The sequence below is a fragment of the Clarias gariepinus genome, chromosome 20 (genome assembly GCF_024256425.1).
Source record: "Clarias gariepinus isolate MV-2021 ecotype Netherlands chromosome 20, CGAR_prim_01v2, whole genome shotgun sequence".
NCBI classification, from domain to species: domain Eukaryota; kingdom Metazoa; phylum Chordata; class Actinopteri; order Siluriformes; family Clariidae; genus Clarias; species Clarias gariepinus.
Window position 1 is genome coordinate 18,659,823 of NC_071119.1, and position 16,585 is coordinate 18,676,407.

At 40.4% G+C, this 16,585-nt stretch overlaps 1 protein-coding gene across 13 annotated transcripts in view; it reads right to left on the minus strand.

Moving 5' to 3' along the window:
* Positions 1 to 16,585, minus strand: part of LOC128508385 (adhesion G protein-coupled receptor L3-like) — a 321,516-nt gene that overhangs the window by 135,233 nt on the left and 169,698 nt on the right. The gene's annotated exons all lie outside the window — the stretch shown is intronic.

Genomic DNA, 16,585 nt, shown 5'->3' on the forward strand with positions numbered 1-16,585 from the left:
CCTGCAGATGATGCAGCACCACTAAGCCACTAAGCTGCAATAAAAACTAGCTAGATTTAAATGCGTAGCCAGCAAAGATGGCAGAAATTTGGTTGAGAACACAAACAGAACAAAGTCCATCACAAGATGATCATCAGCATATACATCTTCCTGTTCCTTTTTTGCTAAACATACAGTATGCTAGAAGTTGAAGATTTTGTCTTAAGCCTTAAGCCGTTGCATTCGACCCTCAAGTCAACACTGAGTTTAGGTCATTTTACAAGTATTTTAAAAGTCCCAAATTTTTTTTCACGTATTAAACTCATTCAGGTTCACTCCTCTTCCGAACACACTGTTTTTGTGTCTACTCGAATAAGTTACCGCTGAGCCACACCCCTCCAGAGAATCCCTCCAGCAGATCTGAGCACTGAGCTGGGGGAGGAGCTCTACTGATATGAAGTCATAATAGGGGGAAATCTAATCAGCTTGTTTAAGCTCCAGCAAATTTAAAAATAGAAAAGAAATTACATAAAAATAAACATTTAAACAAAAATTACTAAAAAGTATATTTATATCTGTGGATCTCAAAGTTCTAAACCAGCCATAATGAGTCCTTTGACAGCTGTTAGAAAAATAAATCCACAAACATTATTTATTGCTTTTTGAAAATCCTTTTTTATCATTGCACTGACAAATTTTACAACACGATATACGGGTGCATGAAAGAGGCACAACTTTGACAAGAAGTTTCAAAGGGAGATGAAATTTTCACCAAGTGCACCCATGTATCTTACTCCAATCTGGCTTTCACTTTGTTCATCTTCAAACGGCAAACAAAATTTGAAGTTGCTTTTTTTTTTTGCTTTTGTGTCTATTTTTTAAAGCGTAGGCTCGAACATGTTGCAGCCTTTTGTTGTTGCAGACAACACAACCTTTGTAGTCAAAACCTCCGCTCTTTAGGAGAACGTCTACCTCAAAGTCTCATGCTATTTGCTTGATTGTTTTTTTTTGTTTGATTTTTGGCCGGTTAAAGGTTGACCTCGGAACAGAACGCTTCGGATTCAGAGTCACTAAAAAAGAATCGATTGTTCGAAAAGAAAAAAAATAATACTTTATAATTTTCGTACTTTTTTGTTCAAGTCCAAGTGATGCCTCAAGTCAGTGATGTCAAAGTCAAAAATTATGTTAAAATTATGTTTCCGAATCTTCTTTAATTATGGTGAAAGTAAATCACGTAAGTCTCCAACACTAAGTGAACTTACCTAGCTACCTAGCTCATCATACGTTATTAGATAATGTTAGCTTTTAGTTTCCAGGCAACTGAATCAAAAGACACTGGAGAGACACTTGTTTTTTTTCCCCTCGTCACATCATTTTTAAACGTTGATCGTCGAATGACACGAGCCGAAGGGTGAAGAAGACAAAAAGACAATCAAGATCCAATCCGCGACTTCAATATAGCGGGAAGAGATTCAAGCGTGATTAATAAGGAAATATCCCAGTGGCTCAAAGTCATAATAATGTCGTTGGTTTCATATTCCATAACACACACACACACACACAAACCTTGAGTCATTATTGAGTGAATGACTAGTTAGCATGCGGCTAATGAAGGGGAAGAAATGGCCCGGGTGTGTGCTGGATGGACAGTCGTAGTGTGAATGTCAGCAGTAAAAGCAGTGGTTTGAGAAAAAAGGAAGAGATCGTTTCTGCCACAAGAGCCAGAGTTTGCTTTGGATATAAAAGTGTGACCAAATCACAGGAACGATTGAGGCAGCCATGTGCAAAATCCCACTAATCGTGCCTCACTGCCTACATATTACCCCCACACACACACACACACACACACCACAACTGAGTACCTATTAACATCCGCAACATTTTCTTCTAACAGTTCTACTTTTCTCCTTAGCAATTAATTAACACACTGATTACGTAACACACCCACAAACCCACACACTTTTCCTCTAACACCTCGTCCCTTTGTGTCCTTCCTTCATCAATCGATGACACTTTTAAACCTGTACGTAAACCTCACATATTCCCTGTTCCTCATCCCAGGAAGTCGTTCCAAGGTCGCTGAAGGTCAAGACTGGCCGGCTTCGCGGCCCCTCGCTGCACTATTAAAGAATTCCTGTGGACTTTAATTGGCGTTGATTGCAGTGAGGCTGCGGAGTGAACGAGGAAGACGAGTCTCGCAGGAGACACGGCTTTAATGAGATGTGGGACGGAACCCGTTGCCCCGAGTGCTTTACGGGATCATGGGCAAGGCTGTCGGTCGGAATCACAGCAGGTGCTCGTGGTTAAGCCTACGCAGGTGCTTTAGATCTTCATGGGAAAATCACGAGAAAACGCAAATATGCGTGCGCATACATGTAAACAGTAAATCTAAACGTTAACTTCCAGAGTTTGTTGAAATGTCATTCATGCATACAGAGGTCAAAGGTCAATGCTCTGTCTGTCTCTCTCTCTCTCTTTCTCTTTCTCTTTTTCTCTCCCTCTGTCTGTGTGTGTGTTTTGTCTCTGCTTGCCCGTACAAGCCATAGTAGAAGATTTTCAATCATCCTCCCCACTGGATGACACTGGAACAGGATCGCTAAAGGCACATTGATAAAATGAGAAAGCAAAATTGTGTGGGGTTTTTTTCCTTACACTACTGTCTCGGTGTAGTCTATACTAAAACACACTCGATCATTCGGAGGGGTAGCCTAAGCAAGTGCACAGGATATAAGTTAAAGTTCAGTTTTTAAAGTTTTTTTGTATCTGAGAAAAACATGTGCATCTAATTTAAAATGTATCTGGAAAATAAACAAACAAATGAATAAAGGAATGAAAAAAAAAAAAAAAAAAAATGAAATGTGAGTGCACCTTGTGACAAGAGAGCAATCATGAAACATAGGAGGCAACAACAAAAAAAATAATAATTAGCGGAAAAAACTCTTTGCCAAAAGTCTTTCGATGGAGATATCAAGAAGGACGGAGAGTCTAAAAAATATAAAAAACTTTGAAAGCAGTGGGTCGGTGTACAAATATTGAAGATGTGCATGTTATGAAATGGATAGGACATCGAAAACCTTTAGTTTAATCAATTTTGGCTTTCTGTAATAACTTTTAGGCTTTTCTGGGGGTGTACAAACTTTTTAACCTGATTTAAACATTTGAACTTTCAAATTTCTTGGGATTTTCACATGCACAATTACATCAAGTACTGTATACGACATGGTGCAGGAAACAAAACATGTCCGTTTCTGCAAGCAAGAGAAAGCACCCCGTTACCATAACGGAAATCTGAGGTCAGTGGTAAAGGTGACAGGAAGGCTATGGCAGCTCAAATAACAACTCTGTACAACGGTTGTAAGCAGAAATGTATCTTAGAATGCAAAGAGAAATCTGATACTCCAGCAGGCACAGACTGCATCGATCAGCCATCATTTTAAAACCATTAAACTACAGGTTTTGGGTTCCACTTGTGCCACCAAGGCAGCTCTATATCTTGGGGTATGACTTCACAAGACCTCTCGAGATGTGCTCTGGTGTCTGGCACTGGGATCCATTGGCTGTCATGGATCGGACTTGTTGGATGCTTGATTGGATTGGGATTTAACAACCTTGAACTGTCGCACAGCAGGTTCTAAGGGGATGGGTGTTCTGATACCTTTCTATTATGGCTAGCATTGATTTTCCTTCAGGAATTTCTGCTACTTTAGCTTTTCTGCAAGATCCGGACAGTTGGGCCAGCCTTGGGTCTCTGTAGGCAAAAATGAGCCTTGGGTGCCCATGATCCAGTCAGTCACCAGTTTAGTGGTAATTCATAATAAATGTTAGTGTAGCATCTGGGCTTAGCGGTTAGCAGGCTCACTTTCTAAACTACCAGGGGTTTGGAGTTTGAATCTTGTTTTTGGTCTGTGTGCATGGAGTTCGCAGGTTCTTCCAATGCTTGGTGGGTTTCCTCTCAATCTAAAACTATCCAGTCCACTTAAGTATTGTCCTAGCGTCTAAGTATGTTCATTAACCAAATAGACGAAGTAGTTCCCTTAATCGAGACCTCACTTTTTATCCATTTTACACAGTCGTAAAAGGCTGTGGAAGCTTTTGTGTTATTCATAATGCATTTTGCTCCAGGACACACCGCCACAGCAAGGACTCAATTGGTTAACAAATCATGCACTGTTTTGCCACAAAGACTCATTTGTAAGGGATCAGGCTACAGACCTAATTGAGGCTCTTACGAATTCTTTAAATAAATAAATAAATAAAAAAGCTCAGAGGATTATATTGGATTAGGAATCGTAATGAAGCAACCTCTGAATCCTAATTTCAACAGCCAATGAGTAATAAACGATATTTTAAGTGCACTAGCTAAATTTCCTAGAATACTCAAAAGACTTTAGAGTTCTCTCAAGGTTTTTTTTTTTTTTTTTCATTTCCTCATGTCATGTCTGGGATTTTTTTTTCCAATGTCAATGCTGGTTCTCCAATTACAGATCTAAGTCTATATCTGGAGTTCTTTAATGCGGCTTTGCGACAATGTCTACCATTAAAAGTGCTTGAAAATAAAAAGCTGGACTTTATTTTCAACTTTTATGATTGTACTGTAAGTAGCCTTGAACGGTAGACAATAAAATATTGCCTTCAGGCAAAAAACAAATTACTGTGCAATCAGTTCTTCTTGAAGGATTTTATTTTTCTAAAGGATCATAAAACAGGTTATCAAAACAGTCATATTTGGTCTTCAATGCTCCTGGTAAATCAAGCTTGGTTTTAACTGAAGTGGATTGTTGGAATTGTAAGGCATTACTAAGGGGATGGAACGAAAATGTAAACTTTCATTAATGCAAAAGGATCTGGAAACTAAGCCCTTTGGTTCTTTCTATAGAAATAGTTTATACTCTATGAAGAGAAAAAAAAAAAAACTATATTGTGACTTGATGTTTTTCCATCCTAGAAGATGTGGTTTTTTAACAGAATTGGTTAAATGTATGCATTAAAATCTTCTAGATAATCCAGATGAGAATTGTCATGTTGTTTCGAGTTATTAATACATCAGTGAGCATTTCCTAAATTCTTTTCACTTTATCCATTTAAATATAAACAAATTGTGGAGGGTGAATATTGTATAAAGACCAGCAATGTTTCTTCAACTGCAAGCCCTGAAAAGTGGAACATGATGTGGGCTTCTCCGGTTGTAACCCCATCCACCACAACGTTTGACATGAGACGTTTTTTTCTCATCCTTCAAACCTTTACACTCCTTTGGGATTTGAACCTAGACCACGGTTTTGAGAGTGCACAAGGAGGAAGAACCCCAAAGAAGCGATAACCTGGTCATTCAGTACATTTAGGTCATCAGCTGACTTTATTTTATCGGCGCTTAACGTTGTCGAGTCTAGACCTGACCAACTGAACCAACTCCTCCAGAGGCGTGTACAACTGTGGGCACTATGCATAATGGGTCTATTGCTTCATGAGCTTTCCTTCCTACCCTGATGTGTCCTGGAACAGTCGTCGTCATGGAAAGTTGTCCGCGCTTCTGGGAAGGTTCACCACTGTTGCAAGTTTTCCCCATTTGTGGAATAGGGTCGATCTGGATTCAACAAACCATACGGCCTTTTGTCATTGCTCCAAAGCCTTTGCGTGTCACTAACAAGTAGTTTTCTTATGCTTACGCAGCTGTTTAGTCCTAGTTCCTTTGAAATTTGTTGTGTATGTGGAAATGCTCTTAGTTTCATTATTAAACTTAACTGTGATTAAAACTTAGTTTTTTAAATGATGGAATTTAATAAAGTGTTTAAGTTTAAATACAGTGTATTATTCTGTCATGAGGGTCCTGTATAGAGGCCTGGAGCCTATCCCAGGAAACTTAGGGCACAAGGCGGGGTGGACAGGGTGTCAATACATCGCAGGACACTCACACTTATTCACACACTATGGGCTATTCGGGAACACCAATTAGCCTAATTTGCATGTCCTTGGACTGTAAGGGGAAACCGGAGAACCTGGAGGAAACCCACCAAGCATGGGGAGAACATGCAAACTCCGTGACACGGAGCTGAGGAATCGAACCCAGACCCTGGAGGCGCAAGGTAACAGTGCTAACCACTGTGCCGCACCTTAAGTGATCTCTATTCTTTTTATGTCTAACAACACTTTCTTTCCAGGTTTTCGTAATGTCTTGGAAAGACACCTTAACCCAATTAGTTGTTTTCGTTGCTTGATGCACGATTACAATCTGACCCTTCTAAACGAATGTTTTTTTTTAACCTTTTTTTTTAGCCAGGCAGTCTTTATAAAGAACTTTTATTCGAATAAGTCTTTTCCACAAAGTTGGCAGTAGCTACCATAGTAAAGTCATACTCCAAATCAGATACTTAATAAGCTTAGACTATAAAGTTAGCCCAGGAATTGAGTCACTTCCATTAGATTCTCAGAAAATAAAAGAACACACGTGTGCACAACACTGCGCGCACACACACACACACACACACACGCACAGAACGGAACCCTCAGGACTGCTGGAAGGAACCGATGTGTTCTGTGATTTAACAGCAGGCGTGGGATGAAAAGAATTCAATTTAAGCGAATCAGTGTGTGAGCGTAGGCACAATTAAAGCAGTACATCAACATGATCACACCGGCACACCGCTCTACCTTGGCTTTGATTTGATTTGTATAAAAATGTAAATGAAGGGATTAATTGACTTATGATGGAAAACTTGGTAGCGATCCTATTTAAGGGCTCTGAAGGGAACCGTATCGCGTGCCGCCGGATGGTGGAGCAGGACTCGCTAGCGAGCAGGAAGCTAGAAAATAATCATTTTTATTATTTTTTTAAAATGCTGTTTCAAAGAGGTACAACATTCCCTGAACATGACTTTGATTCAAACGTTCGGCTCGTGGTTCTGCTTCCCTTTAACCTGCTTTTACTTCTCTGGAGACACACTTTTACCCCATTGTAATTTTCCTCTACAAAATAAATACATACCGTTCAGTGCCGTGAAAATTTTTTTAATAAATAAGTATCCCCCCCCCGCCCCCCGCCTTCCTGAATTTTTCTGCATATTTGTCACATTTCAGATAATGATTCAGATAATCAACACCTCCACCCCCACCTCCCCAACAAAGTGACTAACAAAGTGAAGCATGCTAAAATATCTATAAAAAACAACAACAACAACAACATGTCTAAAGAACTTCAGGAGCAGAAAAGAAGCAAAGTAATTGACATGTATCAGTATAAAAAGGGTTACCAAGACATTTCCAAGGCTGTTGGGACTCCAGTATCCACAAATGGGGAAAACTTGCAACAGTGGTGAACCTTCCCAGAAGCGCAGACAACTTTCCATGACGACGACTCATCCAGGAGCTCATAAAAGAACCCAGAACAACATCTAAAGAACTGCAGGTCTCATTCGCCTCGGTTCAGGTCGGTGTTCATGACTCAACATTAAGAAAGAGACTGGGGCAAAAAGACCCAAGACTTTTCCCAAGATCCCAGGTTCAAACCCCACAACCACCAAGTTGCCACTGTTGGGCCCTTGAGCAAAAATGTAAATGTGATGGTCTTAAAACCCAACTGCCCTTATATGATAACATGACATTTTCTTCCCAACTTCATTGTCTATACATATATCCTTGTACCATCCTTATATGAGGACTGTTGGGTATAAGTATTTTCCAAAACTTCTCCCTGGTTTACTTTAGTTATCAGCTATGAATGAAGTGAAACAATCAGTTGAGATCCTGTGGCATGACCTTAAACAGGTGCTCAAAAAACCCATCAATGTGGCTGAATTGAAAGCAATGTAAAAGATGCATTGCCAGTTATCGCAAACGCTTGATTTTTGTTTGGAGATCTCGTCGCATGGATGCCCCATGTGGTCTGGTTCTCTGAGGACTCGTGACTGCGGTCGCTCGATAGTTCAGAACTGGAATTCCCTACAGTCTACCTGAGCCTCCAATAACGAACTGGACTCCATATTAACTTAAACACATCTTCTGTTATACTGAACCTCCAGCCTCCTAACGCACAGTATGATGCAGATCAATCCCTGCTATCCGTCATCACCCAAACGAGGATGGGTTCCCTGTTGAGTCTTGTTCCTCTCAAGGTTTCTTCCTACTGCCATCTCAGGAAGTTTTTCCTTGTCACTGTTGCCGTCGCCCTCGGCTTGCTCACCAGGGACAATTTCATAATTCTTTTGATTGTGTAAAGCCGCCTTGCGACAATGAAAATTGTTAAATTGTTAATTTAATTGAATTGCAGTTGTTTTTTTCACATATAACTGGACATTTTTTTCCCCTTTATAAAGAAATCATAATTTAAAAACTGCATTTTGAATTAAATCGAATTGTTGTTGTGTAATATTAAAATTTGTTTAATATCACAGCACTGTACAAATGAATTTCCTTATATGGTCAGGGTATGTTAAGGCTCTTCCTTGAGATTTGCTCTAAATGTGTGTGTGTGTGTGTGTGTGTGTGTGTATATATATATATATATATATATATGAATTTGATCACACACACCAAACGAGCAGATTACTCCCCTCGAACCCGACGTGTGTTCATTAAATTTACTGATACGCGCTAATCCGATTTCGAATCTCGCACTGCGCTGTTTACTCGAGCACTCGAATACGCCGGCACCAGCTGAGATCAGACAGCGATCAGAATATTAGTGTGCGTGTGCCAGGCTCTCTTTTTTGGAGGACCAACAAACCAAGCGAAGGAAAAAAAAAACAAAAACAAAAAACACCATAAACACCCTGCATGAGGTGTTATTTCTGCATGGCTTTTATGGATCAGCAGGAGCCCGATAGAAGCGCTCGACAATAAACAGCCAATGCTACAACAAAAGCATGACTAATACACAGTGTTCCTTTTCACTGCAGTGCTGCAAGTAAACATGACACACACACACACACACACACACACACACACACACACACACACACAGAACTCTATGATAAAATGTTTTTTCTATCTTTTTTAAAAAACTTGGATGCAAAATACAAGCTCAATACCCATACATAAAATGCTATTGTGTAAGTGTGTGTGTGTGTGTGTGTGTGTCCGTGTGTGTGTGTGTGTCCATACATACTGTATATAGAGCACAGAGCACACTGAGGCATGAAGATGCCTTTTGAGACATTTTTTGTATATGAAGATTATAATGTGTGTGTGTGTGTGTGTGTGTGTGTGTGTGTGTGTGTGTGTGTGTGTGTGTGTGTGTGAGAGAGAGACAGAGAGAGAAAGTCAGAGTATCTGATGGACAGGTCGATATCCTCCAAACTATTATGGTTTAGTGATTGCTGTACACTGTGTGTGTGTGTGTGTGTGTGTGTGTGTGTGTGTGTGTGTGTGTGTGTCTTTATTCATTATGGCTCCCAGCTGAGAGACTGAGCATCCATCTTCTACAGCCAGGACTGTCACCTACTGCCAAATTACTAGCACACACACACGCACACACACACTCTTCAAAAGGTCTGATATATATACACTATACACACACATCAATAAATATACTTTAATATTTTATTAGTCTAATTTTAACATGGGTGTTTATTAGTGTTATTACGGTAGGCCAGCTATTCCAGGAATTACGGTACACGAGGAGTGAACTTCTGTAATGATCACAATGATTTGTTATCCAGTACAGAGTTGCGGGAAGCTTGGGGACTATCCCAAGAGACTTCAAGCATGTCTTTGGACTGTTGGAGGCCACCGGAGTACCTGGGGGAAACCCACTAATCATAATAGATAAGAACATGAAAACTTAATGCACTCAGACCTGAGGTGGGACTCGAACCCTCGACCCTGCAGGTGGGAGGTCACAGTAGTAGTGTTAATCATTAAGGCACTCTGTCACCCTCGTTAATTCGATTTGTCAGTGATGTAGCTTATTTTTTCTTTTTTTGACCATAATCTAAAGTCATCAATGACATGAACTGGCAGCGTCAAGAGCAGGTGGAAAATTTTACCCGGGACTTTTCTCTTCTCCCCGATTCTGCTTGAAACTTTATAACTATTATAACAAGCGATCCCGATCTCGGAGTTTGTTTTTACTTGTGTGCGGATTGATGGCTGACGGTCCCCTGCCTGTCGATACGTTTCCACACATTTCCCAGTTCAGAGACTTGGGAATGCAAATGCAGCATATTTTCAACATAATTAAACGCCCCCCTCCAAAAAAAAGCAGATTTTTTCAGTCTTTTTTGTTGGATTGATTACAGTGTTCAAAGCAAAGCAGATGCTGTGAAGGCACACAACAGCAGCTTTTCCGAGTTGTCGAAGGGGTGTGAAAAAAACTATGTCTTTGCAGCAACGGCACATAATGTTTAAAGGTGTGTTTTTTCTCTTACAGTCCGCAGGGCATGACGGTATTAATACTGCCAAGATACTGATTTGGGGCATTGGTGGGCTCAGTGGTAGGTTTCTCGCCTACCGTGCGGAATGCTCGGGTTCGATTCCCAGCCAACGCCACTGAATGCAGTCTCGGTCCCAAGCCCGGATAAAATGGGAGAGTTGCGTACGGCATTAAAAACTTGTGCCAAATTGTTGTGTGGATCAGTTGGTCTGCTGAGGTGACCCCGCAACATGCGCAGCAGAAAGACTAACAACAATATTCAGCCTACAATATGCTAAGGCTGTGTGAAAGTAATACAAAAGTGGTCATAACAAAATATCTTCACATTAAGAATGTGGACACACCCTCTTGATATGTCCGATGCTGCAGAATGTTTACGGCCATGGACGAGAGCAGATGAAGACAACACGAGTATGAAGTGGGTACGGCTTCTAATGATCTAACAGAGCGCAACTGGGAAACAGAAAACCCCAACATCAGGTGCATGTTCCAATATTTTCGATCGTGTGAAAAATAGCTGGGTTCAAACAAAAGGGAATAAAATCTAAAACTCTCATTCAAAGTTTTGACTTTCTTTGATCCTTTTTTCTAATCTCGAACCATCCACAGAGGTCATTTTAAATGCCTCAGTACTACAGTACGATGAGGCATTCTGAACAGTAAGACCTAATCCTAGATTTTCTTTTCCCTCTCTTTAGTTGCTAAAACGCATTAGTCATTACACATTTCACGTTTTTCCAAAGCACTTCACGCTGTTAGCACTGTGCTCTATGTGGACCAAACTGTAAATCCATTGTTTGCTTGCTTTGACACTGAATGCATTTCGTAAAACCCAGTCTTAAAAAAAAAAAAAAAGCCCTTGCATATAATTGTCGCTTGTTTCCTTCCACCAGCCAAACAAGATAGCCCAATTTGCAAATGTTTATGTATTTTGCTCGCGTCAACACTAATTACCCTGCAATACAAAGAAGCTCTTTTTATTTTTGGATGATCTTTATGAAGATGTGGGAACTAGATTTATTTAAAATTATTTCACCTTCCACACTCAACCACAGACCTTCGAAATAGCATCACTTCTGAAATGTTACATCTCGGACACTTACATATTAGTCTGAATTATTTCTGATGATTTAAACATCATACATTATTTTATGGCTTATTGGGGCAGGATTAGCTAAGTGGTTGGGGCATTTGGCTACAGTCTAGAAGGTCCCACATTCAAATGCCACCACCAACAAGTTGCTCCTGTTGGGTCCTTGAGCAAGACCCTTAAGCCTCAACTGCTCAGATGTATAATGAGATAAAAATGTAAGTCGTTCTGGATAAGGGCATCTGCCAAATGCTGAAATGTAAATGTATTGGGTAGCACTGTCGCATTGTAGTTCCAGGGTTGGTCTGTGCGCATGGTGTTTTATGGGGTTCAAGTCTAAACAGACATGTGATACAGCCTGACTGGCGCTTTCAAATTGCCAGTAGTGTTTCTTTATCCTTTAGTACAACCCACCCAGGGTGTACCCCACCTTGTGCCCTTAGTTCCCTGGAATAGGATTCAGGCCCCACAATATCCTACACAGGATGAGCATTATAGACAAGGGATGGACGAATGGATTTCTGATATGGCCAGCAATTAAATAAATAAACAAATACATAACAATAAAGTGGAACCTCAGCGTATAAATGTAATTGGTTCTGGAGGCGAAAATTCATATTGCAATACAAATCTGCCCATAAGAAATAATATAAATGCAGATAATCCGTTCCAGCCACCCAAAAATATTAGCAATATTAAAATATTTAATGTTTAAATTGATTTTTTATTTAATGCATGCCGGAAAAAAAGCGTAAAATTAGCAAACAACTTTTGAACGGCTCCAACTTAGCCAGTTTTGGGTTTGATTCGTACGCTGAAAATCCTTTTATATATATATATATATATATATATATATATTGTTTTTTTTTTTTTTTTTTGGGGGGGGGGGGGGGGTATTTTTTCCGATTTTCTACCTAATTTAGTCGTGTAGCCAATTCCTCCCCGTCACTAGGGGGCTCCCACATTAAGGCTACTACTACCATTCAGCCGGGAGGGCCGAAGACTATCAGATGTTTCCTCCAAACCGAGTGATGCAAGCCGACCGCATCTTTTCGAACTGCTTGTTCACGCACCGGCGGAGTAACACACTCAGAAGAAAAGTGCTAGCCGAGCTCACATACGTCACTAATTGGCTGTAGAGCCGTGATTAATGTGGGAGCACAAACTACCTCTCATCCCTCCCCTCTGAGAGAGCTCGGCCAATCAGCTCTCTCTAGACCTCCGGCTGTGAGAGGTTACAGCATCACCCGGGGATCGAACCAGTGATCTCCGGATGATAAGACGAGCACTTTACCACTGCGCCACTGGGAGGCCCTCGCTGAAAATACTTTGTTTTGTTTACTTACAAAATTTTAATTTATATCGAGGTGAAAAAAGGATTTATTGACATAATTTATCGATATCACCTTCATAACGCTAGCTGTCACTGTGTCTGTGTGTGTGTCTTAGCTCTCGCACCCCTTCTCTACTTTCGAGCTCTGATTAAAAGTGATGTTGCTAATACGTTCCCTTTTTTCTTCCCGCAGCCCTCTGTTTCTACACTTAAGCTTTTGTAATTATACTCTTCCGTACGCTCCATCCGAGCCCGAAGAAACGGCGCTCTTCAATCAGGAGTCAACGCGTGAGAGACATTTTCCAAACAGCGGTTTGTAATTGTGAAGCGAGAGAGCTTGCGAGACTAAAGCAGGTTCTCATTAAACAAACACGGCCTGGCGTATGCGGCGTTGGAGGAGGGGAGGCGAAAGGAATGATTTGATTTTGGTAATAAAAAGGCGCCTCTCTTTGTTTGAAGGGAAGTGAGAGTGAAAGGAAATGGTAATGTGGAGACAGAAATGGAGACAGATTTAAATAAAAAGAGAGACGACATCAAGCCCAGGTGTCCCGGAAAGAACGCAAGAGGAACACACACACACACACGTATTACTGCGTTGACTCATACTGTTAGAGATGCAGCCGATCAACCATGAAGTAATGAAACATGACTCATGTGTGTAGCAGTGGAGCGGAGAGAAATGTTTAAAAGAACGACTGATTAAGGAAGGAGCGGTGGTGTAAATTAGCTATACACCATTGTCAAACCAGGCCCAATTAAAATAGAAACAGTGACAGCGATGCTACAGAATCCATGCAATCGTTTCCCAAAGGAGAGCCATCAGAAGACACACTGCTCCTGTAGCACACACATACCGTGGAGGGCTACGATTTTTTCAAGCTCATCATGGCAATTTCCCAAGGTCCTGCCAGACATGACTCTGATCTGAGCCGGGTTTGACATCGGGATTAATATAAGGTTAGAAAGATTTCGGTCCTGGGTCAGCGTTTCGGCTCGAGTCTTCTGAGATCCTCTCCATCAAGGCTGGACTTGAGGACAGGGAAGGAATTGAAAGATGGCTCAGTCAAGTCTAAGACCCCAGAGACTGCTTTAGCTACTGCACAATAGCTGACGCAGGCGGTTTCTAGCCGGAGAGCTCGAAGTACTGCGGAGCGCTCTGATCAGTAGGAATCTCACTTGGTGATTTGATTGGTCAGACAAAACGTGCATGTAAAAGTCAGATCTGATGAGTTGTAACAAATATGCTTACATGAGCGCGATCCACACGAGTAAACTTGGGCTACACCTGTTCGGGGAAAACTCATGAACGGAGCACTGGAACCATGTCGGGGTCAGGGGTAGCTCAGTGGTTAAGGCATTGGACTACGGTTCGGAAGATCCCAGGTTCAAACCCCACAACCACCAAGTTGCTCCTGTTGGGTCCTTGAGCAAGGCCCTTAACCCTCAACTGCTCAGATGTGTAATGAGATAAAAATGTAAGTCGCTCTGGATAAGAGCGTCTGCCAAATGCGTAAAAGTAAATGTCGTAGCATCAGTACGTTCCTAGAAACCCACATCATTCGGTTTGTCTTGCTGTATTACATAACATTTCTGAATTCAAATACCGGGATAACAATATCACATATCTAGGTGGTGATTCAATGTGTTACGATAAAAAGAAAAAAAAAAAAAAAGAATCAAACAGGTCGATCAATTTTTTCCCCCATCATTAATATACAGTATAAGGTAACATCAAAAGACATACATCAATGTAACTAAGTTCTACTTCGCTACTGTACCCAAGTACATATTTCACATATCTCTACTTTACTTAAGTATATTATTATTGGATCATTTTAACATTTACCTTCTATAACAAATATCTGTACTTTCTACTTCACTACATTACTTTATGTGTAACATATCGTAATTTTAACATTTACTCCGCTACCTTCTATAACAAATATCTGTACTTTCTACTACATTACTTCATGTGTAACATATTGCTAGCTTTTCTCTTGGGAATAAACACGCAAACATGGTGCGCTTGGATCTATGCCCTGTATATCACTAAGCCTAATGAAAAACCAGTCCGATATTACATGCATATTCATGATTTACAGATTCCCTATAAATGCAATAACATCGACTAGCACTGAAGGAGGGAAGAAAAAAAAAAAGAAACTAAACATACCTAATCCCCCTTAGCAAGGTTTTACCCTATAGATTTGCTATCGACACACTTCTGGCAGGCAGCTAATCCAAATATATAAATGCAAATCTCGTCAAATCTTTTTATACATATTTCCACTCAAAGGAAATAGAAAGCTTCCAGGGTCCCGTAAGTAGCGAGTCCGGCTTGGATGATCTTTTCGACTTACACTTTCTATATGCACAATTGAATGGACGCAGTTTGATTGGTGGCAGTGATGAAAAAAAACTGCCAGCTCTAAAGCCCTTCTTCATTATTCTGTAAGGGCTATTAGATTTTTTTTCTTCTTCTTCAGATACGCACTATATAATCTGGCCAGGGAAAAAGTTTAGTGCCAGTCTGACGATGTATAATAAAAATGAAAAAGAAAAAAAAAAGACTATAAAAGAATATACAAAAAGAAAAGGCAAATAGTGGTCTATATGGTATGTTCATTACGTATATACTGTAGAGATACTTGAGGTAATTTCTTTTTTTTTTTTCAGTAAAAGTAGATTTCAACTTGAGCACCCACCTTTAAATTGACTGAAGTATCAAAAGTAAAAGCACCATGATTTGTTCCAATAATATGCTATAATTATGGTGATTAGGCTCTTCTTGCTCCTCATTGAGAAGACTCTTATGTCAGTCTGGCCACACAGATCCTTCATACTGTATAAATGAGTTTGACGCTGATAAACTTTCTCCTCAGCCGCCAACGAACAGGGGAGCCGTTTCTATTAAGGAAATCTGAGCGGCTGTGAAATCAGGCAAACTTTCCTTGCTAGTTAATGGGAATCAAAAGCTACCATCAAGGCAAAGGATATAATTATGGTACAAACTGATTAATTACAATATACACACCTGATAAAATAATGACGGAATTAAAGAGACAGGCAGAGAGAAAGCATACGAAAATTAACTTTCTTCTGTTTAGCAAGTTTAAAAAAATAATCTTTCAAACAACCGCATGGGTGTTGAGGTTGAATTAGAAGTCAGAACTGTTGAATTAGAAGTCAAGACTTATCCCAGGTGCTCAGTATTGTAGGCTGTTAAAATGATCTTGTAATAATAATAAAAATAATAATGTTCTGTGTTTGCTAGATAAATACAGCTAACAGGTACAACCATTCTCTCAGAGCAAATCAGCCAAAATGAACTGCGCCCCAGACCCTGAATAGCGTCTTTCTTCCACTCAAAAGCAATGATAGAAGGTAACTAAGGGGTAGCTCAGTGGTTAAGGCATTGGACTACGGTTCGGAAGATCCCAGGTTCAAACCCCACAACCACCAAGTTGCCACTGTAGGGCCCTTGAGCAAGGCCCTTAACCCTCAACTGCTCAGATGTGTAATGAGATAAAAATGTAAGTCGCTCTGGATAAGACCATCTGCCAAATGACTAAATGTAAATGCAAGGTACTGAGTTACTGTTCGGAAGATCTGCGGTTCGATCCCCAGCTCCACTAAGTTGGGCCCTTCAACAAGTCCCTTAACCCTATCTGCATTTACTCCACTACATCCTACAACAAATATCCATACTTTTCACTTGACTACATTACTGCATAGTATTGTGTTACATAACCAGAGTAGTGTTTAGTATTTAGAGCAGTAATATCAGGACCTGCTGGCTATTATGCATAACTGTATG